We start from the raw sequence: 23,517 nt of genomic DNA, 5'->3' as shown, positions 1-23,517 counted from the left end.
AGGTGGGGGGAGGGGAAATGAGGAAACTGGTGAAATCCGAGTTCATCCCTTGTGGTTGGAGGGTTCCTAGGCGGAAGATGAGCCGCTCTACCTCCAACCATCATGTTGTTGTGGTCTGGCGATGGAGGAGTCCAAAGACCTGCATATCCTTGATGGAGTGGGAGGGGAAGTTGAAGTGTTGAGCCACAGGGTGGTTGGGTTGGTTGGTCCGGGTGTCCCAGAGGTGTTCTCTGAAACACTCCGCAAGTAGCCGGCCTGTCTCCTCAATATAGAGGAGGCCACATCGGGTGCAGAGGATGCAATAGATGATGTGTGTGGAGGTGCAGGTGAATCTGTGGCGGATATGGAAGTTTCCTTTGGGGCCTTGGAGGGAGGTGAGGGGGGAGGTGTGGGCGCAAGTCTTGCACCTCCTGCGGTTGCAGGGGAAGGTGCCGGGAGTGGAGGTTGGGTTGGTGGGGGGTGTGGATCTGACGAGAGAGTCACGGAGGGAGTGGTCTTTACGGAATGCTGATAGGGGAGGGGAGGGAAATATATCCCTGGTGGTGGGGTCCGTTTGGAGGTGGCGGAAATGACGGCGGATGATGCGCTGTACATGGAGGTTAGTGGGGTGGTAGGTGAGGGATAGTGGGGTTCTGTCCTGGTGGCGATTGGAGGAGCAGGGCTCAAGGGCGGAGGAGCGGGAAGTGGAAGAGATGCGGTGGAGGGCATCGTCGACCACGTCGGGGGGGAAATTGCGGTCCTTGAAGAAGGAGGCCATCTGGGTTATACGTTTTTGGAACTGGTCCTCCTGGGAGCAGATGCGGCGGAGACGAAGGAATTGGGAGAATGGGATGGCGTTTTTACAGGGGGCAGGGTGGGAGGAGGTGTAGTCCAGATCGCTGTGGGAGTCGGTCGGTTTGTAGTAGATGTCCGTGTTGATTCGGTCGCCTGAGATAGAAATAGAAAGGTCGAGGAAGGGGAGGGAGGAATCTGAGACTGTCCAGGTGAATTTGAGGTCGGGGTGGAAGGTGTTGGTGAAGTGGATGAACTGGGACAACGAGGCAGCGCCGATACAGTCATCGATGTAGCGGAGGAAAAGGTGGGGGGTGGGGCCAGTGTAGCTGCGGAAGATGGACTGTTCCACATACCCTACGAAGCGGCAGGCATAGCTAGGGCCCATGCGGGTGCCCATGGCTACTCCTTTCGTTTGGAGGAAGTGGGAGGATTAGAAAGAGAAGTTGTTCAGAGTGAGGACCAGTTCAGTCAGTCGAAGGAGGGTGTCAGTGGAAGAGTACTGGTTGGTACGGCGGGAAAGGAAGAAGCGGAGGATTTTGAGTCCTTCGTGATGGGAGATGGAGGTGTACAGGGACTGGATGTCCATGGTGAAGATAAGGCGTTGGGGACCGAGGAAGCAAAAATCATGGAGCAGGTGGAGGGCATGGGTGGTGTCCTGACCGTAGGTGGGGAGTTCTTGGACTAAGGGGGACAGGACGGTGTCAAGGTATGCAGAGATGAGTTTGGTGGGGCAGGAGCAGGCTGAGACGATGGGTCGTCTGGGGCAGTCAGGTTTGTGGATTTTGGGCAGGAGGTAGAAGCGGGCGGTGCGGGGTTGTGGGACTATGAGGTTGGAGGCGGTGGATGGGAGATCCCCTGAGGTGATGAGGTTATGGATGGTCTGGGAGATGATGGTTTGGTGGTGGGGGGTGGGGTCATGGTCAAGGGGGCAGTAGAAGGAGGTATCTGCGAGCTGGCGTTTGGCCTCAGCGGTGTAGAGGTCGGTGCGGCAAACTACTACCGCGCCTCCCTTGTCAGCTGGTTTGATAGTGAGGTTGGGGTTGCAACGGAGGGAGTGGAGGGCTGCGCGTTCCGAGGGTGAGAGGTTGGAGTGGGTGAGAGGGGTGGGGGAGTTCAGGTGGCGGTTAATATCGCGGCGGCAGTTGGCTATGAAGAGGTCGAGGGCAGGTAGGAGGCCAGCACGGGGTGTCCAGGTGGATGGGGTATGTTGGAGGCGGGAGAAGAGGTCGTCAGAGGGTGGGCGGGAGTCTTGGTTAAAGAAGTAGGCACGGAGGCGAAGGCGGCGGAAGAATTGTTCGATGTCTCGCCGTGTGTTGAATTCATCAATCCGGGAGCATAGGGGAATGAAGGTGAGGCCTCTGCTGAGGACTGATCTTTCATCCTCAGAGAGGGGGAGGTCTGGAGGGATGGTGAAAACACGGCAGGGCTGGGAGCTAGGACCTGGTGTGGGGCTGGAGCTGGTGTGGGGGCGGGGTTAGGCCTGGGGACGGGGACGGAGATCCGTGTGGGGGCGGGATTGGGCGTGGTGATGGCGATAGGTGAAGGGCGGGGTTGGGCGTGGGGGTGGTGACGGATTTGGCGTGGGGGCGGGGTTTGGCATGCAATCGGAGATCGGCTGCGAGGTCGGTGGGGGCGGAAGTGACGTCATCGGCGGCGGCAGCTATTGCCGCGGGCGATGTAGCGGACGCGTGTGTAATGGCGCCGGACTGAGTTCAGAGGCCGATGGAAGATTCTGGAACAGTTGAGAAATCCGGAGTGTGGGGGGTAAGTACATGAAAGTTTTTGGTACTTAATGTCTTTAATTTCCGATATGGCCAGGAAGAACTGTTTGTTTAGTTTATGGATCCTTCTGTGGATGAAGAACAGTGGAGGTCCTTTGCAGGTCTGTGAGAGTGTTGTCCTGAGCTGGGGCAGGTCTGTGAGAGTGTTGCCCTGAGCTGGGGCAGGTCTGTGAGAGTGTTGTCCTGAGCTGGGGCAGGTTTGTGAGAGTGTTGTCCAGAGCTGGGGCAGGTCTGTGAGAGTGTTGCCCTGAGCTGGGGCAGGTCTGTGAGAGTGTTGTCCTGAGCTGGGGTAGGTCTGTGAGAGTGTTGTCCTGAGCTGGGGCAGTCTGTGAGAGTGTTGCCCTGAGCTGGGGCAGGTCTGTGAGAGTGTTGTCCTGAGCTGGGGTAGGTCTGTGAGAGTGTTGCCCTGAGCTGGGGTAGGTCTGTGAGAGTGTTGTCCTGAGCTGGGGCAGGTCTGTGACAGTGTTGTCCTGAGCTGGGGTAGGTCTGTGAGAGTGTTGCCCTGAGCTGGGGTAGGTCTGTGAGAGTGTTGTCCTGAGCTGGGGCAGGTCTGTGACAGTGTTGTCCTGAGCTGGGGCAGGTCTGTGAGAGTGTTGTCCTGAGCTGGGGCAGGTCTGTGAGAGTGTTGCCCTGAGCTGGGGCAGGTCTGTGAGAGTGTTGTCCTGAGCTGGGGCAGGTCTGTGAGGGTGTTGTCCTGAGCTGGGGCAGGTCTGTGAGAGTGTTGTCCTGAGCTGGGGCAGGTCTGTGAGAGTGTTGCCCTGAGCTGGGGCAGGTCTGTGAGAGTGTTGTCCTGAGCTGGGGCAGGTCTGTGAGAGTGTTGCCCTGAGCTGGGGCAGGTTTGTGAGAGTGTTGTCCAGAGCTGGGGCAGGTCTGTGAGAGTGTTGTCCTGAGCTGGGGTAGGTCTGTGAGAGTGTTGTCCTGAGCTGGGGCAGTCTGTGAGAGTGTTGTCCTGAGCTGGGGCAGGTCTGTGAGAGTGTTGTCCTGAGCTGGGGTAGGTCTGTGAGAGTGTTGCCCTGAGCTGGGGCAGGTCTGTGAGAGTGTTGTCCTGAGCTGGGGCAGGTCTGTGAGAGTGTTGCCCTGAGTTGGGGCAGGTCTGTGAGAGTGTTGTCCTGAGCTGGGGCAGGTCTGTGAGAGTGTTGCCCTGAGCTGGGGCAGGTCTGTGAGAGTGTTGTCCTGAGCTGGGGTAGGTCTGTGAGAGTGTTGCCCTGAGCTGGGGCAGGTCTGTGAGAGTGTTGTCCTGAGCTGGGGCAGGTCTGTGAGAGTGTTGCCCTGAGCTGGGGCAGGTCTGTGAGAGTGTTGTCCTGAGCTGGGGCAGGTCTGTGAGAGTGTTGTCCTGAGCTGGGGCAGGTCTGTGACAGTGTTGTCCTGAGCTGGGGTAGGTCTGTGACAGTGTTGTCCTGAGCTGGGGTAGGTCTGTGACAGTGTTGTCCTGAGCTGGGGCAGGTCTGTGAGAGTGTTGCCCTGAGCTGGGGCAGGTCTGTGACAGTGTTGTCCTGAGCTGGGGCAGGTCTGTGAGAGTGTTGTCCTGAGCTGGGGCAGGTCTGTGAGAGTGTTGTCCTGAGCTGGGGCAGGTCTGTGAGAGTGAGTCCTGAGCTGGGGTAGGTCTGTAAGAGTGTTGTCCTGAGCTGGGGCAGGTCTGTGAGGGTGTTGTCCTGAGCTGGGGCAGGTCTGTGACAGTGTTGTCCTGAGCTGGGGTAGGTCTGTGAGAGCGTTGTCCTGAGCTGGGGTAGGTCTGTGAGAGTGTTGTCCTGAGCTGGGCAGGTCTGTGAGAGTGTTGCCCTGAGCTGGGGCAGGTCTGTGAGAGTGTTGTCCTGAGCTGGGGTAGGTCTGTGAGAGTGTTGTCCTGAGCTGGGGCAGGTCTGTGAGAGTGTTGTCCTGAGCTGGGGCAGGTCTGTGAGAGTGTTGTCCTGAGCTGGGGCAGGTCTGTGAGAGTGTTGTCCTGAGCTGGGGCAGGTCTGTGAGAGTGTTGTCCTGAGCTGGGGCAGGTCTGTGACAGTGTTACCCTGAGCTGGGGCAGGTCTGTGAGAGTGTTGTCCTGAGCTGGGGTAGGTCTGTGAGAGTGTTGTCCTGAGCTGGGGCAGGTCTGTGAGAGTGTTGTCCTGAGCTGGGGCAGGTCTGTGACAGTGTTGCCCTGAGCTGGGGCAGGTCTGTGACAGTGTTGTCCTGAGCTGGGGCAGGTCTGTGAGAGTGTTGTCCTGAGCTGGGGCAGGTCTGTGACAGTGTTGTCCTGAGCTGGGGCAGGTCTGTGACAGTGTTGTCCTGAGCTGGGGCAGGTCTGTGAGAGTGTTGCCCTGAGCTGGGGCAGGTCTGTGAGAGTGTTGTCCTGAGCTGGGGCAGGTCTGTGAGAGTGTTGTCCTGAGCTGGGGCAGGTCTGTGAGAGTGTTGTCCTGAGCTGGGGTAGGTCTGTGAGAGTGTTGCCCTGAGCTGGGGCAGGTCTGTGAGAGTGTTGTCCTGAGCTGGGGCAGGTCTGTGAGAGTGTTGCCCTGAGCTGGGGTAGGTCTGTGAGAGTGTTGTCCTGAGCTGGGGCAGGTCTGTGAGAGTGTTGTCCTGAGCTGGGGTAGGTCTGTGACAGTGTTGTCCTGAGCTGGGGCAGGTCTGTGAGGGTGTTGTCCTGAGCTGGGGCAGGTCTGTGAGAGTGTTGCCCTGAGCTGGGGCAGGTCTCTGAGAGTGTTGTCCTGAGCTGGGGCAGGTCTGTGAGAGTGTTGTCCTGAGCTGGGTCAGGTCTGTGACAGTGTTGTCCTGAGCTGGGGCAGGTCTGTGACAGTGTTGTCCTGAGCTGGGGTAGGTCTGTGAGAGTGTTGTCCTGAGCTGGGGCAGGTCTGTGACAGTGTTGTCCTGAGCTGGGGTAGGTCTGTGACAGTGTTGTCCTGAGCTGGGGCAGGTCTGTGAGAGTGTTGCCCTGAGCTGGGGCAGGTCTGTGAGATCGTTGTCCTGAGCTGGGGCAGGTCTGTGAGAGTGTTGTCCTGAGCTGGGGCAGGTCTGTGAGAGTGTTGCCCTGAGCTGGGGCAGGTCTGTGAGAGTGTTGTCCTGAGCTGGGGCAGGTCTGTGAGAGTGTTGCCCTGAGCTGGGGCAGGTCTGTGAGAGTGTTGCCCTGAGCTGGGGCAGGTCTGTGAGAGTGTTGTCCTGAGCTGGGGCAGGTCTGTGAGAGTGTTGTCCTGAGCTGGGGTAGGTCTGTAAGAGTGTTGTCCTGAGCTGGGGCAGGTCTGTGAGGGTGTTGTCCTGAGCTGGGGCAGGTCTGTGACAGTGTTGTCCTGAGCTGGGGTAGGTCTGTGAGAGCGTTGTCCTGAGCTGGGGTAGGTCTGTGAGAGTGTTGTCCTGAGCTGCGGCAGGTCTGTGAGAGTGTTGTCCTGAGCTGGGGTAGGTCTGTGAGAGTGTTGTCCTGAGCTGCGGCAGGTCTGTGAGAGTGTTGTCCTGAGCTGGGGTAGGTCTGTGACAGTGTTGTCCTGAGCTGGGGCAGGTCTGTGAGAGTGTTGCCCTGAGTTGGGGCAGGTCTGTGAGAGTGTTGCCCTGAGCTGGGGCAGGTCTGTGACAGTGTTGTCCTGAGCTGGGGCAGGTCTGTGAGAGTGTTGTCCTGAGCTGCGGCAGGTCTGTGAGAGTGTTGCCCTGAGTTGGGGCAGGTCTGTGAGAGTGTTGTCCTGAGCTGGGGCCGGTCTGTGAGAGTGTTGTCCTGAGCTGGGGCAGGTCTGTGAGAGTGTTGTCCTGAGCTGGGGCCGGTCTGTGAGAGTGTTGTCCTGAGCTGGGGCAGGTCTGTGAGAGTGTTGCCCTGAGCTGGGACAGGTCTGTGAGAGTGTTGTCCTGAGCTGGGGTAGGTCTGTGACAGTGTTGTCCTGAGCTGGGGCAGGTCTGTGAGAGTGTTGTCCTGAGCTGGGGCAGGTCTGTGAGAGTGTTGCCCTGAGCTGGGGTAGGTCTGTGAGAGTGATGTCCTGAGCTGGGGCAGGTCTGTGAGAGTGTTGTCCTGAGCTGGGGTAGGTCTGTGACAGTGTTGTCCTGAGCTGGGGCAGGTCTGTGAGAGTGTTGTCCTGAGCTGGGGCAGGTCTGTGAGAGTGTTGTCCTGAGCTGGGGCAGGTCTGTGAGAGTGTTGCCCTGAGCTGGGGTAGGTCTGTGAGAGTGTTGTCCTGAGCTGGGGTAGGTCTGTGAGGGTGTTGTCCTGAGCTGGGGCAGGTCTGTGAGAGTGTTGTCCTGAGCTGGGGCAGGTCTGTGAGGGTGTTGTCCTGAGCTGGGGCAGGTCTGTGAGAGTGTTGTCCTGAGCTGGGGCAGGTCTGTGAGAGTGTTGCCCTGAGTTGGGGCAGGTCTGTGAGAGTGTTGCCCTGAGCTGGGGCAGGTCTGTGAGAGTGTTGCCATGAGCTGGGGCAGGTCTGTGAGAGTGTTGTCCTGAGCTGGGGCAGGTCTGTGAGAGTGTTGTCCTGAGCTGGGGCAGGTCTGTGAGCGTGTTGCCCTGAGCTGGGGCAGGTCTGTGAGAGTGTTGTCCTGAGCTGGGGTAGGGCTGTGAGAGTGTTGTCCTGAGCTGGGGCAGGTCTGTGAGAGTGTTGTCCTGAGCTGGGGTAGGTCTGTGAGGGTGTTGTCCTGAGCTGGGGCAGGTCTGTGAGAGTGTTGCCCTGAGCTGGGGCAGGTCTGTGAGGGTGTTGTCCTGAGCTGGGGTAGGTCTGTGAGGGTGTTGTCCTGAGCTGGGGCAGGTCTGTGAGAGTGTTGCCCTGAGCTGGGGCAGGTCTGTGAGAGTGTTGTCCTGAGCTGGGGCAGATAAAGGGGTATTTCACCATGATTTATCGACAGAGGCACGGAGGTCCTGGTGAATGGGTGAGTACAGAGGGGGACTATTCTCTTCCCAGACGTGGCCACATTACCAAATTGACCAAGCATGGTCTGAGCTCATCACCCAGCTCAGTGCAGTATCTGCGGTCTGAAGGAATGTCCAGCAATACAAGACAAGGAACAATAACCTTCCCCGCTCTGCCAGGATCAGCATCACTGTATTTTCTCCGCTCCCTCACTGCAGATCTGTTATATTACCTTCCCCTGAACAAGACTCATGCTCCATCACTCTCACTGCTGTATGCAGCCCTCCCCGTGAAGTAAGTCCAACTTTCTGATGTAGTTGGCTACACAATCCTCCAGTCTTGAAAATGGGTCAAACTTGGTCACAGTGTTGAACTTCCAATAATATGTGCAGAACTGTAGAGTACCATTAGGCTTGGGAACCAACATGACTGTCAACCTCCATTAGCTTTGCCTCGTCTCTACGTTGTCTTCTTGGAGCATCGCTTCCATTTCCTTCTGAATCTGTGCTACTTGGAGAGGATTAAGTCTGTCGGGCTGTTGTTTTATCAGAGCAGCAATCTCAATGTTAATCTCATGCACTGCGGTGTTAGTCTGCCATGACCACCGTAGAATCCACAGCCACCACAGGATCCACCACTGCTGGCACCAACGCGATACCTATCCTGTACGTCACTTCCACCCTGGCAGTTGCCACTGCCTCAGCCACTTTCGTCCCCAAAGACATTGCTCACCAGAACACCAACGACTACATCGCCAACGTCACTTCAGCCAAGAGTGACATCACTCACAGAAACTCAGATGACACCATGCATTACATCACTTCCCCCCTCGCAAGTGCCAGCACCGCAGCTACTTCTGCCCTCCCATGGTGATGTCAGTCCTGACCCCCAAAACCACGCCCACTCCAGTGGCAGTCTCTGCCCCCACTCTCAGGTCCTGCCCGACACTAGGTCCTAGCTCCAAGCCCTGCCGTGTTTTTACAATTGCCTCCAACCTTCCCCTTAGAGAGGATGAATGTTCTTTCCTCAGCAAAGACCTCACCTTCATCTCTCTACGCTCCTGGATTAATGATTCGATACACATTGCGACATTGAAAGTTTCTTCCGCTGCCTCCACCTTCGGGCCCACTTTTTCAATCAAGACTCCTGCCCACCCACCGAGAACCTCTGCTCCTGCCTCCAATACACCCCATCCACCTGGATAGCCCATGCTGGCCTGTTACCCACCCTTGATCTCTTCATCTCCAACTGCAGCATGACATAAACCACTCCTATACACACGGACACACATAGACACGCACACAGACACCCACACACACCCTCACAGACACAAACTCTACCACACTCACACATGCACCCCCTCACAGACTTAAGACACACATACATACACTTTCTCACACTCACAACCCCCAACCCAGACAGACACACAGAGACAGACACACACACACAGACACAGACACACACACACAGACGCACAGACAGACAGACACACACACACAGAGACAGACAGATGCACGCACACACACACACTGAGACAGACACACACAGAGACAGACACACACACACACACACAGACTGAGTGGTTGAGACTCCTCTCAGAATCTAGAGGATCTCCAGTGATCAAAGAAACCAGCGCAGCAGTTCGAATGCCATTTCCACTTTCCCTTTTTGACAAGGATTTGACTGAACAAGCAAGGATGCCTGCCTTGAAGAAGTTCTCCTCCTCTCTCTACAAGAATCTCAGGGAGTCCCTCTCCCACTGCAACTCCCAGCTCATTTCCTCTGCCCTGAAGCTCACCTTCATCCCCTCCCCCACTCACCCATTGTACTCTATGCTACTCTATCCCCACCCCCACCCTCGTCTAGCTTATCTCTCCACGCTTCAGGCTCTCTGCCTTTATTCCTGATGAAGGGCTTTTGCCCAAAATGTCAATTTCGCTGCTCGTTGGATGCTGCCTGAATTGCTGTGCTCTTCCAGCATCACTGATCCAGAATCTGGTTTCCAGCATCTGCAGTCATTGTTTTTACCTTCAACATATTGCCTAGCTATCACCATTGTTAACAGCTAACCTGAGAATGCAACTTCTTTAAAAAGGTTTTGTGATTTACACATGAAAGAAGTGAAACTAACACGATATTCAAACAGATGAAAGGCTTAACAGACAATCAATTTTTCAATGTATAATTTCAGTTACAACACACTGTAAATTTTTGCTATAAATTCTGTGTGTTAGGATTGAGCCCTCCACTATCACCTGATGAAGGAGCGATGCTCCGAAAGCTAGTGTGCTTCCAATTAAACCTGTTGGACTATAACGTGGTGTTGTGTAATTTTTAACTTTGAAATTTGCAATGTTTTGTAATCCAGTTTTAAAAATTTTAAGGGAGGCAGTTACCCCTCAGGTATGTTTTAAATCTTTCCCCTCGCACCTTAAATCATTGCCCTCTAGTTTTGGACTCCCCTCCCCGAGGAAAATGACTTTGGCTATTCACCATACCCATGCTCCTCATGATTTTATAAAACTTTCAGGTGCAACAGCCTATTGCTCCTAGTCTTTCTGTATTCCTCCGCCCAGCAACCTATGAAAGGTCAAAATCCATCAGTCATCTTTACCACTTGTGGAGGATTTCTGGTCAGGATTCATTAGATTCTCCCCACAGCCCAACACAAAGGGAATTCAGCCAAATCCAACTGTTCAGGAGGAAACCCCAAAGCCAGCAGCTTGTGTGAGTGGAATAACTTCAGTGGCAGAATAACATTTGGGACAATTATCATTTTTGTTTTGTCATGATTAGATTCCATACAGTATGGAAATAGGCCATTCGGTCCAACAAGTCCACACCGACCCTCCGAAGAGTAACCCACCCAGACCCATTTCCTTACATTTACCCCTAACTAATTCACCTAACACTATGGGGCAATTTAGCCTGGCCGATTCACCTGACCTGCACATGTTTGGACTGGGAGGTCAGGAGGAAACCGGAGCACCCGGAGGAAACCCACACAGAAATGGGGATAATGTGCAAACTCCACACAGTCAGTTGCCTGAGGCGGGAATTGAACCCGGGTCTCTGGAGCTGTGAGACAGCAGTGCTAACCACTGAGCCACCGTACCGCCCAAGTTCAATATGAGTTCAACTATTATTTGGACAGTGGTCTTTCAAGCCGATATGCTGCAGATATGTTTTTCTATTCTTCAGACATCTGTGTGTGTGTGTCTGTGTGTGTGTGTGTCTGTGTGTGTGTGTGTCTGTGTGTGTGTGTGTCTGTGTGTGTGTGTCTCTGGGATAATGAACAACAGCTAGGAAAGTGCAGCTGATACCACAAACAGATCAGCCATGATCTTAGTGCCTGCTGGAACAAGGTCAAAGTGTCTAATGACCCATTCGTGCTCTTCAGTCCTATGTCCCAACAGGCCATTCAGCCTTTCCGAGCTGCTAAACTGGAGCAGTTGGAGGCCACATGTTCCTTGTCCCTTGTGCACTGAAACATAGGAGACCATTCAGCCCTTCAAGACTGTCACGCAGTTTTTGGTTTGGGTTGGAACATGTTTTGGGAAAACAATAGTGAGTGCTGGTGTGAAACAACCCTCTCATTTTTCTTTACACATGATCCCCTATCTCCATTTGTTAGTCACATTGTAGATCTAAATTCACTGTGAATATGGGCCCCAGACCACATCCTAAATGTCATACAAAATCCTCTGGTCTCCCTGATTGCAACATTCAAAAACACGGGAGCTGTGGTTTACAAAAGAAGTTGAATCTCTTGCCAAGAGGAAGAAGAAGGCTTACATCAGGATGAGACGTGAAGGCTAAGTTAGGGCGCTTGAGAGGTACAAGCTAGCCAGGAAAGACCGAAAGAGAGAGCTAAGAAGAGCCAGGATGGGACATGAAAAGTTGTTGGCAGATACAATCAAGGAAACCCCTAAAGCTTTCTCTGGGTATATCAGGAATAAAAGAATGACTAGAGTAAGATAATGTTATCAAGGAGAATATTGGGATGCCAGCTACAAGACGAGACAGGATGAAGTTCACAAGGAGGAGGTGTTAGCAATTCTGGAAAGTGTAAAAATACACTTTGTCCTATATAGTGTTTTGTGCAGTCCTTGCATGGTATTTTGTACACTACATTCGTCTTGCTCATGTTGGGTATCGGGTCCTTCGTTCTGGTGAGTTGTTGTCTGAGCGTGGCTGTTGGTTTGTGTGCCATTATGAGTCCTAGGGGTCGCAGTAGTCTGGCTGTCAGTTCCGAGATGCTCCTGATGTATGGTAGTGTGGCTAGTCCTTTTGGTTGTGGCATGTCCTCGTTCCGTGGTCTTTCTCTTAGGCATCTGTTGATGAAGTTGCGCGGGTATCCGTTTTTGGCGAATGCAAGGACTGCACTAAACACTATATAGGACAAACAGGAAGACAGCTAGCAATCCGCATACATGAACATCAACTAGCCACGAAACGACACGACCAGCTATCCTTAGTAGCCACACACGCAGACAACAAGCAACATGAATTCGACTGGGACAACACTACTATCATAGGGTAAGCCAGACAGAGAACAGCCAGGGAATTCCTAGAGGCATGGCATTCATCCACAAACTCCATCAACAAACACATCGACCTGGACCCAATATACCAACCACTACAGCGGACAGCTGAAACTGACAACCGGAAGCGGCAGGGACAGACCACTATAAACACCGGAGGAAACATCAAAGAAGCGCTTCGCAGGAGGCTCCCAAGCACTGATGATGTCACCTAACCAGGGGATGAAACGTTTGCAACAAAAACTTCCAGCTCGGCGAACAGAACCACAGCATAGATAAGTCCCATGGGCCAGATGGGATTTATCCTAGGATTCTCTGGGAAGGCAGGGAGAAGATTACAAAGTCTTAGGCTTTGATCTATATGTCGTCATTGTCTACAGGAATAGTGCCAGTAGACTGGAGGATAGCAAATGTTGTTCCCTTGTTCAAGAAGGGGGGGTAAAGACAACTTTGGTAAATATGGACCAGTGAGCCTGACTTTGGTTGTGAGTAAAGTGTTGAAAAGGTTATAAGAGATAGAATTTTAATCTTCTAGAGAGGAATATGTTGATTAGGGATGGTCAACATGGTTTTGTGAAGAGTAGGTTGTGCCTCACAAACCTTATTGAGTTCTTTGAGAAGGAGATGAGGTGGATGAGGGTAAAGTAGTTGATGTGGTGTATATGGATTTCATTCCTGAAGAAGGGCTTATGCCCGAAACGTCGATTCTCCTGTTCCCTGGATGCTGCCTGACCTGCTGCGCTTTTCCAGCAACACATTTTCAGCTCTATATGGATTTCAGTATGGTATTCGATAAAGTTGATTGAGGGTGATTTAATGGTTTGGATCAGAAATTGTCTAGCTGAAAGAAGACTGAGGGTGGTGGTTGATGAGAAGTGTTTATCCTGGAACTCTGTTACTGGTGTTATACTGCAAGGATCTGTTTTGGGTCCACTGCTGTTTGTCATTTTTATAAATGACCCGCTAGATGAAGGTGTAGAGGCATGGGTTAGTAAATTTGCGGATGACATGAAGGTCGGTGGAGTTGTGGATAGTGCTGAAGGATGTTGCAGGTTACAGAGGGACATAGATAAGCTGCAAAGCTGGGCTGAGAGGTGGAAAGTAGAGTTTAATGTGGAAATGTGTGATGTTATTCACTTTGGAAGGAGTAACAGGAATGCTGAGTACTGGGCTAATGGTAAGATTATTGGTAGTGTAGATGAGCAGAGAGATCTTGGAGTCCATGTACATGGATCCCTGAAAGTTGCTACCCAGGTTGATTGGATTCTAAGAAGACACACAGTGTGTTAGCTTTTATCGGTAGAGGGATTGAGTCTTGGAACCATGAGGTCATGCTGCAGCTGTACAAAACTCTAGTGCAGCTACACTTGGAGAATTGCATACAGTTCTGGTCACCGCATTATAAAAAGGACGTGGAAGCTTTGGAAAGAGTGCAGAGGAGATTTACTAGGATGTTGCCTGGTTTGGAGGGAAGGTGTTATGAGGAAAGGCTGAGGGACTTGAGATTGTTTTCGTTAGAGAGAAGAAGGTTGAGAGATGACTTAACAGAGACATATAAGATAATCAGAGGATTAGATAGGGTGGACAGAGAGAGTCTTTTTCCTCGGATGGCGATGGCTAGCACAAGGGGACATAGCTTTAAATTGAGGGATGATAGATATAGGACAGATGTCAGAGGTAGTTTCTTTACTCAGAGAGTAGTAGGGGTGTGGAACACACAGCCTGCAGCAGTAGTAGACTCGCCAACCTTAAGGGCATTTAAATGGTCATTGGATAAACATATGGATGATAATGGACTGGTGTAGGTTTGATAGGGTTCAGATTGGTTCCACAGGTTGGTGCAACATCGAGGGCCGAAGGGCCTGTACGGAGCTGTAATGTTCTTTCTTCTATGTTCTGTGTTCATTTGTTTCCTCATTTTCTCAACTGAGATGAAAAAGGCTTCTACATTTATCTCATCAAATTTCGACAATGCTTGGATATAGTTAATTGAGTTGAATTGAATTTTTTGTCACGTGTACCGAGGCACAGTGAAAAGCTTTGTCTTGTGAGCAATACAGGCAGCTCACAGAGTTAAGTAGCAGAGATAGTAAATAATAGGTAAACAGCAGCAAAAACAAAATTACAGGTACAGGCGAATGTTAAGAGTTTGTGAGTCCATTCAGTATTCTAACAACAGTAGGGTAGAAACTGTTACGGAGGCATATGCTGTGTTAGCTTATTTTGGTAGAGGGATTGTTACGAAACCAGCTGGTGCGTATGTTCAGGTTTCTGGTTGTAGAAAAACATAGCCAGGGTGGGATGGATCTTTGAGAATGCTGCCAGCCTTTCCTTGACAATGGGCCTGGTAGATGGATTCTATAGATGGGAGGTTGGCCTTTGTGATTGTCCGGGCCGAGTTCCCCACTCTCTGTAACCGTCTCTGATCCTGAATGGTACAGTTGCCATACCAGGTAGTGATACACCCAGACAGAGTGCTCTGGATGGTGCACCTATAAAAGTTGGCAAGGGTATTCACAAAGGTAATCAGATCTGCACCAGGCCTATGGGTACAATGGGTTTGGCTCATCCTCACTATCCTCACATACCAAGATTCTACCGTCACCACCATCCTCATCCTGTCCCATCGTCAATTTCTGAAATTCAAACTCTCTTTCTCCCTTTCCACCTCTCTCTCTCTCTTTCCCTTTTTTTCTGCTCGGGCCTTCCTCTCCTTTCCTTTTTCTGCTGCTTTTAACTGTAATTCAAACTGTCTTAGATTTTTTACATGTTCAAGCTGCCTCATATACAATTGAATATTGGCCATTTCCAAAGATTCCAGTGGTGTTTCCAGTAAATTTAAATACCAAGCTCTTGCTATAATTAACCCTCCTTTTGTCACAGACATAGAGAATCCTAACCCCATCTTGTCTGGCAATTCCAACAGCTTTGCCTTGCTTACCGTTTGTAAAACCCCCAAAGTCATTTCTTTCCCACCCAGAAATCTCTGAGAGACTGAAAGTGCCATTACTGCACCAAGCACAGTCTCAACCAAACGAATCCAGCACCCAGTGCAGAAGACACGAAAACCTAACACTCACCGTCTGAGAGTCCAGCAGCTCTAAATGCAAACTGGGATTATGGAATCAATCCCGACTAGAGCCCCCAGGGTGTTATGGACCAGGCCAGAACCCCTCAAAATATAAGAGGAAGGAAGCCTCGAATTTAACATTTTCTTATTTTAAAGACAGATGTGAAGTGGTTATTCTATGTATGATGCAGCTGGTCGAACCACGCAGCTTTAATTAAAACACAATTTACTTCAACACGACAGTTGAAACACAAACAAAGGAAAATGGAATTTCGAATAACTTAACTGTTGGAAAACTTAACCAAACTGATACAGAAACTTAGCTAAGGATCCAGTAACATCCCATAAACACACTCCTTGGCAAAAAGGTAAACTGAAACACAGATTCTTACAGGCACGAGGGAACAATATCCAAAGTGATGTCAGAGAGACAGTCAGTCAGGAATCATCTGCTGAAGCTGCGATTTTTCCTGGAATCCAGCATCTTGTGACTGCCACAAACAAAACCAAACTGGAAAGAGCTGAACTGGGAGAACTGCTCACTCCCCTGCCATTGCTGAAAAGGGCTTTTTCTCAACCCCCTGGACACCTCTGCTTTTATGGCCTCTTAAAAAAACTCAAGGACAAAATAACCTCGTTAAAGTGACAGCAATGACACACCTCACTCTGTCTTAGAGAAAATTAGTGCTTGCTATTTTCCTCGAATTCTATAAGTTCCACATTTCTATTGTGTCCATTCCCTGCAGTTTCCTTGCCCATCCTATGCATCCTAAGTCTTGTCTAATCGCATCATAATTGCCTTTCCCCCAGCAATAACTCTTGCCCTGCGGTATATCACTATCCATTTCCATCGCTAAAGTAAACATAACCAAATGGTGGTCACTATCACCAAAGTGCTCACTACCTCGAAGTCTAACACTTGACCACATTCAGTACACAATAACAAATCCAATGTGGCCTCACCCCATTTTGTCTACATACTCTGTCAGGAAACCTTTCTGCACACATTGAATAAAAATTGACCCATCTAACATACTCAAACTATAGTATTTCCAGTCAATATTTGGAAAGTTAAAATGCCCCATAACAACTCCCCTGTTACTCTCGCTCCCATCCAGAGTTATCTTTGCAATCTTCTCTAAGTTTCAGGAACTGTTCGGAGGTCGATAGAAAATTCCCAACAGGGTGACCTCTCCTTTCCTGTTTCTAACCTCAGCCCATACTACCTCAGTAGACGAGTCCTCAAACATCCTTTCTGTCACCGTAATACTGTACTTGACTAACAATGCCACACCTCCCTCTCTTTTACCATCTTCTCCATTCTTATTGAAACATCTAAACCCCGGAACCTGCAACAACCATTCCTGTCCCTGCTCTATCCATGTCTCTGTAATGACCACAACATCGACATCCCAGGTACCAACCCACGCTGCAAGTTCACCCACCTTATTCCAGATGCTCCTGGCATTGAAGTAGACACAATTCAAACCATGTTCCTGCTTGCCTGTGAACTCTTGTGACCTTGAAACTTTATTTCAGACCTAAATGCCCTCAACCACCTGGACACTGGAACTACAATTTAGGTTCCCACCCCACTGCTGCATTAGTTTCAACCCACCCGAATAGCATTAGCAAATTTCCCCCCCAGGATATTGGTACTCCTCTGGTTCAGGTGTAGACCATCCTGTTTGTAGAGGTCCCATCTAGTCCAGAATTAACTCCAAATATCCATGAATCTGAAACCCTCCCTCTTGCACCATCCCTGCAGCCACGTGTTCAACTCCTCTCTCTTCCTATTCCTCACCTGTCTAGCACATTGTACAGACAACAACCTAAAGATAACAACTCTATTTGTTCCAGCTCTAAGCCTCCTCCCTAGCTTCCTGAATTTCTGCCTCAGATCTCCATCCTTCTTCCTACCTATGTCGTTGGAGTCTATGTGGACCACGACCTGGGGCTCCCCCTCCCCCTCAAGGTTCCCGAAAACACGATCCGAGACATCACAAACCCTGGCACCTGGGAGGCAACAAAGCACAAAGAAAATTACAGCATAGGAACAGGCCCTTCGGCCCTCCAAGCCTGTGCTGATCCAGATCCTCTGTGTAAACCTGCCACCTATTTTGTAAAGATTTTTCTGCAAAAACAAATGGGAATCAATGTTTCTGAACAATAATGGATGTGCCCTCTGGATTTGCAGAGGGCATTTAATTATGCAATATCACTGCTAAAAAGATTGTAGAAAAGATACTCAAGGTTTTCATTGGAAGCAGACTACCACAGAGATACAATCAGATCAAGGGTCAAATTTTACGACAATATTTTGCCGAGAGATGTGAGGGAGGAGCGAAGGACTGCTGGGAACAGAGCGAGAGGAGAGGGCGGAGAGAAATGAGGGCTGCCAGGAAGATTTTAAGTAGGTGAGATCTAAACCCGTGACCATACCCAGTAGGGCATCCCTCCCACCCACCTCCTCTAACCTTACTAAGAGTCTGTAAACTCAGTAAGTTTTCAGGTTTCTCATTTTTTTTCTTCTCTTCCTTTGTTTAGCCCTGAGTGGGCTTTCAGGGCAGCGGGATATGGATGTCAGGGCAGTTCCATGTTCCTCCTGCAGAATGTGGCAGATGAGAGACACTTCACATGTCTCTGCCGACTACATCTGCGGGAAGTGCACCCAACTCCAGCTCCTCGGAAACCGAGTTAGGGAACTGGAGCTGGAGCTGGGTGAACTACGGATCATCTGGGAGGCTGAGGGGGAGATTGAGAGGATGTACAGGGAGGTGGTCACTCCGCAGACACAGGATAAGGACAGCTGGATTACTGTCATAGAACATAGAACATTACAGCGCAGTACAGGCCCTTCGGCCCTCGATGTTGAGCCACCCTGCCATACCAATCTGAAGCCCATCTAACCTACACTATTCCATATACGTCCATATGCTTGTCCAATGATGACTCAAATGTACTTAAAGTTGGTGAATTTACGACCGTTGCAGGCAAAGCATTCCATACCCTTACTACTCTCTGAGTAAAGAAACTACCTCTGACATCTGTCCTATATCTATCACCCCTCAATTTAAAGCTATGCCTCCTCATGCTCACAGTCACCATACTTGGAAAAGGCTCTCCCTGTCCACCCTATCTAACCCTCTGATTATCTTACATGTTCTCTATTAAGTCACCTCTCAACCTTCTTCTCTCCAACGAAAACAGCCTCAAGTCCCTCAGCCTTTCCTCGTAAGATCTTCCCTCCATACCAGGCAACATCCTAGTAAATCTCCTCTGCACCCTTTCCAAAGCTTCCACATCCTCCTTATAATGCGGTGACCAGAACTGTACACAATACTCCAAGTGCGGCCGCAACAGAGTTTTGTACAGCTGTAGCATAACCTTCATGGTTCCAGAACTCGATCCCTTTATCAATAAAAGCTAAAACACTGTGTGCCTTCTTAACAACCCTGTCAACCTGGGTGGCAACTTTCAGGGATCTGTGTACATGGACACAGAGATCTCCCTGCTCATCTACACTACCAAGAATCTTACCATTAGCCCAGTACTTTGCATTCCGGTTACTCCGACCAAAGTGAATCACCTCACACTTGTCCGCATTAAACTCCATTTGCCACCTCTCAGCCCAGCTCTGCAGCTTATCTATGTCCCTCTGTAACCTACAACATCCTTCGTCACTGCCCACAACTCCACCGACCTTAGTGTCGTCTGCAAATTTACTAACCCACCCTTCTTCAGCCTCATCCAGGTCGTTTATAAAAATGACGAACAGCAGTGGACCCAACACCAACCCTTGCGGTACACCACTGGTAACTGGACTCCAGGATGAACATTTCCCATCAACCACCACCCTCTGTCTTCTTTCAGCAAGCCAATTACTGATCCAAACTGCAATATCTCCTACAATCCCATTCCTCCGCATTTTGTACAATAGCCTACTGTGGGGAACCTTATTGAACGCCTTGCTGAAATCCATATACACCACATCAACCAGTTTACTCTCATCTACCTGTTTGGTCACCTTCTCAAAGAACTCAATGAAGTTTGTGAGGCACAATCTATCTTTCGCAAAACCGTGCTGACTATCCCTAATCAAATTATTCTTTTCTAGATGATTATAAATCCTACCTCTTATAACATTTTCCAACACTTTACCAACAACTGAAGTAAGGCTCACTGGTCTATAATTACCAGAGTTGTCTCTACTCCCCTTCTTGAACAGGGGAACCACATTTGCTATCCTCCAGTCTTCTGGCACTATTCCTGTAGACAATGACGATTTAAAGATCAATGCCAAAGGCTCGGCAATCTCCTCCCTGGCTTCCCAGAGGATCCTAGGATAAATCCCATCGGGCCAGGGGACTTATCTATTTTCACACTCAGCAGGATTTCTAATACCTCTTCCTTGTGAACCTCAATCCCACCTAGTCTAGTAGCCTGTATCTCAGTATTCCCCTCGGCAACATTGTCATTTTCTAGAGTGAATACTGTCGAAAAATATTCATTTAGTGCTTCCCCTACCTCCTCTGACTCCACACACAACACTACTATCCTTGATTGGCCCTAATCTTACTCTCGTCATTCTTTTATTCCTTAAATACCTATAGAAAGCCTTAGGGTTTTCCCTGATCCTATCTGCCAACAACTTCTCATGTCTCCTCCTGGCTCTTCTGAGCTCTCTCTTTAGGTCTTTCCTGGCTACCTTGTAACTGTCAAATGCCCTAACTGAGCCTTCACACCTCATCCTAACATAAGCCTTCTTCCTCTTGACCAGAGATTCCACTTCCTTCATAAACCACGGCTCCCGTGCTCTACAGCTTCCTCCCTGCCTGACAGGTACATACTTATCTAGGACACTCAGAAGCTTTTCCTTGAATAAGCTCCACATTTCTAATGTGCCCATTCCCTGCAGATTCCTTCCCCATCCTATGCTTCCTAAATCTTGCTTAATCACATTGTAATTGCCTTTCCCCCAGCTGTAACTCTTGTTCAGTGGCATACACCCATCCCTTTCTATCACTAAAGTAAACATAACAGAATTGTGATTGCTATCACCAAAGTACTCACCTACTTCCAAGTCTAACACCTGGCCGGGCTCATTACCCAGTACCAAATCTAATGTGGCTTCACCCCTTGTTGGCCTGTATACAGACTGTGTCAGGAAGCCCTCCTGCACACACTGGACAAAAACTGACCCAACTATAGTACTCATACTATAGTCAGGGGGAGGAAAGGGAACCAACAGATAGAGCAGAGATCCCCTGTGGCCGTTTCCCTCAGCAATAAGTATACTGTTTTGGATACTGCTGGTGGGGTCAGCCTACCAGGGGAAAGCCATAGTTGGGTGGCACAGTGACTCAGTGGTTAGCACTTCAGCCTCACAGCACCAGGGTCCCAGGTTTGATTCCAGCCTCGGGCGACTCTCTGTGTGGAGTTTACACATTCTCCCTGTGACTGTGTGGGTTTCCTCGGGTGCTCCAGTTCCCTCCCACAATCCAAAGCTGTGCATGTCATGTGAATTGGCCATGATAAATTGCCCACAGTGTTAGGTGCATATTCAGGGGGAAATGGGTCTGGATGGGTTGCTCTTCGGAGAGTTGATGTGGACTGGTTGGGCCGAAGGGCCTGTTTCCACACTGTAGGGAATCTAATCTAATCTTGTCAGGTCTCTGGTACTGAGCCTGGCACTGTGGCTCAGAAGGGAAAGGGGGGAAGAATAGATAAGCGCTAGTGGTAGGGGACTCAATAGTTAGATGGATTGATAGGAGATTTTTTGGACAGGAACAGGATTCCTGGAAGGTACGCTGCCTCCCTGGTGCCAGGGTCCGGGATGTCGCTAATCGGGTTTACAGGATTCTGAAGGGGGAGGTGAGCAGCCAGAAATCGTGGTACATATTGGCACCAATGATATAGTCAGGAAAGGGATTGAGGATCTGAAAAGTGACTACAGAGCGTTAGGTTGGAAGCTGAAGAGCAGGACGAGTAGCGTAGTGATCTCGGGTTTGCTACCGGTGCCACGAGATAGTGAGATGAGGAACAGTCAGCAAATGTAGCTTAACACGTGGCTGTGAGGCTGGTGCAGGAGGGAGGGCTTCAGATACCTAGACCATTGGGATACCTTCTGGGGAAGGTGGGACCTGTACATGAAGGACAGGTTGCACCTGAACTGGAGGGGCACAAATGTCCTGGGTGGGAGATTTGCTCGTGTGATTCAGGAGGGTTTAAACTAGTTTGGCAGGGGGGTGGGAATCAGAGCTACATGTCTGAGAGGGGGGTCAGTTGCAGACGGGGCAGTGACAGGATGTAGTGAATCCATTGGAAAGGTTTCTCACACAATGAAACAGAGGGATTGGTTAAAGTGTGTCTGCTTTAACGCAAGGAGTGTCCGAAATAAGAGTGATGAACTTACAGCATGGATCAGTACTTGGGGCTATGATGTTGTGGCCATAACAGAGACGTGGGTTTCACAGGGGCAGGAATGATTGCTAGATGTTCCAGGGTTTAGAACTTTTAAAGAGATCAGAGAGGGTGGAAAAACAGGAGGGGGTGTAGCATTGCTAATCAGAGAGTGCATCACAGTTACAGAAACGAAGGTTGTTGAGGAAGGTTTGTCTACTGAGTCAGTATGGGTGGAAGTTAGGAACAGCAAGGGAACAGCCATCGCACTGGGGGTTTTCTACAGACCACCTAATAGCAATAGAGAGATTGAAGGACTCATAAGCGGGCAGATTCTGGAAATACGCAAAAGTAGCAGGGTTGTTGTTATGGGTGACTTCAATTTTCCCAATATTGACTGGAACCTCCTGAGTGCAGATGGTTTTGTCAGGTGTGTTCAGGAGGGTTTCCTTACTCAGTATGTAGACAGGTTGACGAGGGGAGAGGCCATTTTGGATTTGGTGCTCGGCAACGAGCCAGGACAGTTGTCAGATCTCACGGTGGGAGAACACTTTGGTGACAGTGATCACAACTGCCTCACATTTACCATAGCCTTGGACAGTGACAGGAGCAGTTACCAAGGGAAGATATTTCATTGGGGAAAAGCAAATTATGACGCAATTGGACAGGAGGTTTGGAAGTACAGACTGGGAGCAATTGTTCCACAGAAAGGGCACAGCAGACATGTGGAGACTATTTAAGGAGCAGTTGTTGTGAGTGATGCACGAATTTGTTCCTCTGAGACAGGTAAGAAGGGGTAAGATTAAGAAGCCTTGGATGACGAGAAATGAGGAGCTTCTCGTCAAAAGGAAGAAGGCAGCTTACGTAAGGTGGAGGAAGCGAGGATCTAGTACAGCTTTAGAGGATTACAGGCTTGCTAGAAAGGAGCTCAGAAATGGACTGAGGAGAGTCAGGAGGGGGCACGAAAAAGGTTTGGCAAGAAGGATTAGGGAGAACCCAAAGGCGTTTTACTCATACATGAGGAATAAGAGAATGATCAGGGAGAAGGTAGGGCCGATCCGGGATAGCGGAGGGAACTTGTGCGTGGAGTCTGAGCAGATAGGGGAAGCGCTGAATGAGTTTTTTGCTTCAGTTTTCACCAAGGAAAGGGGACTTGTTGTGAATGAGAACTTTGAGGAGCTGGGAAACAGGCTTGAACAGATCAAGATTGATGAAGTTAGAAATTTTGGCAAATATTAGGATTGATAAGTACCCAGGGCCAGACCAGATTTATCCCAGGCTGCTCCAGGAAGTGAGAAAGGAGGTTGCTAAGCCGCTGGTGAAGATCTTTGCTTCCTCACTCTCCACGAGAGTCGTACCGGAGGATTGGAAGGAGGCGAATGTTGTTCCTCTTTTCAAGAAGGGTAATAGGGAAATCCCTAGCAATTACAGACCAGTCAGTCTTACGTCTGTGGTCAGCAAGGTTTTGGAAAGAATTCTGAGGGATAGGATTTATGACTATTTGGCAACGTATAGTGTGATTAAAGGCAGTCAGCATGGCTTTGTGAGGGGCAGGTCTTGCCTCACAAACTTTATTGAGTTCCTTGAGGAGGTGACAAGACAGGTCGATGAAGGTCGAGCAGTGGATGTGGTGTATATGGACTTCGGCAAGGCATTTGATAAGGTTCCCCCTGGTAGGCTCATTCATAAAGTCAGGAAGTATGGGATACAGGGAGATTTGGCTATCTGGATTCAGAATTGGCTGGCTGATTAAAGACAGAGAGTGGTTGGAAATGGAAAGTATTCTGCCTCGAGGTCAGTGCAGAGTGGGGTGTTGAAGGGCTCTGTTCTTGGGCCTCCGCTCTTTGTAGGTAAAAACAATGACTGCAGATGCTGGAAACCAGATTCTGGAGTAGAGTGGTGCTGGAAAAGCACAGCAGTTCAGGCAGCATCCGAGGAGCAGTCAAATCCTGATGAAGGGCTTTTGCCCGAAATGTCGATTTTACTGCTCCTCTGCTCTTTGTAGATTTTATAAACGACTTGGATGAGGAGGTGGAGGGGTGGGTTAGTAAATTTACAGATGACACAAAGTTTGGAGGCGCCCTCGATAGTGTAAAGGGCTACTGCAGGCTGCAGCGCGACATTGACAGGATGCAGAGCTGGGCTGAGAAATGGCAGATGGAGCTCAATCT

Source organism: Chiloscyllium plagiosum, unplaced genomic scaffold (assembly GCF_037043375.1).
Source record: "Chiloscyllium plagiosum isolate Xiang-an unplaced genomic scaffold, Cpla_swu_hap1 HiC_scaffold_23, whole genome shotgun sequence".
In the NCBI taxonomy this organism is placed as follows: domain Eukaryota; kingdom Metazoa; phylum Chordata; class Chondrichthyes; order Orectolobiformes; family Hemiscylliidae; genus Chiloscyllium; species Chiloscyllium plagiosum.
This window is presented reverse-complemented; position numbering follows the sequence as displayed.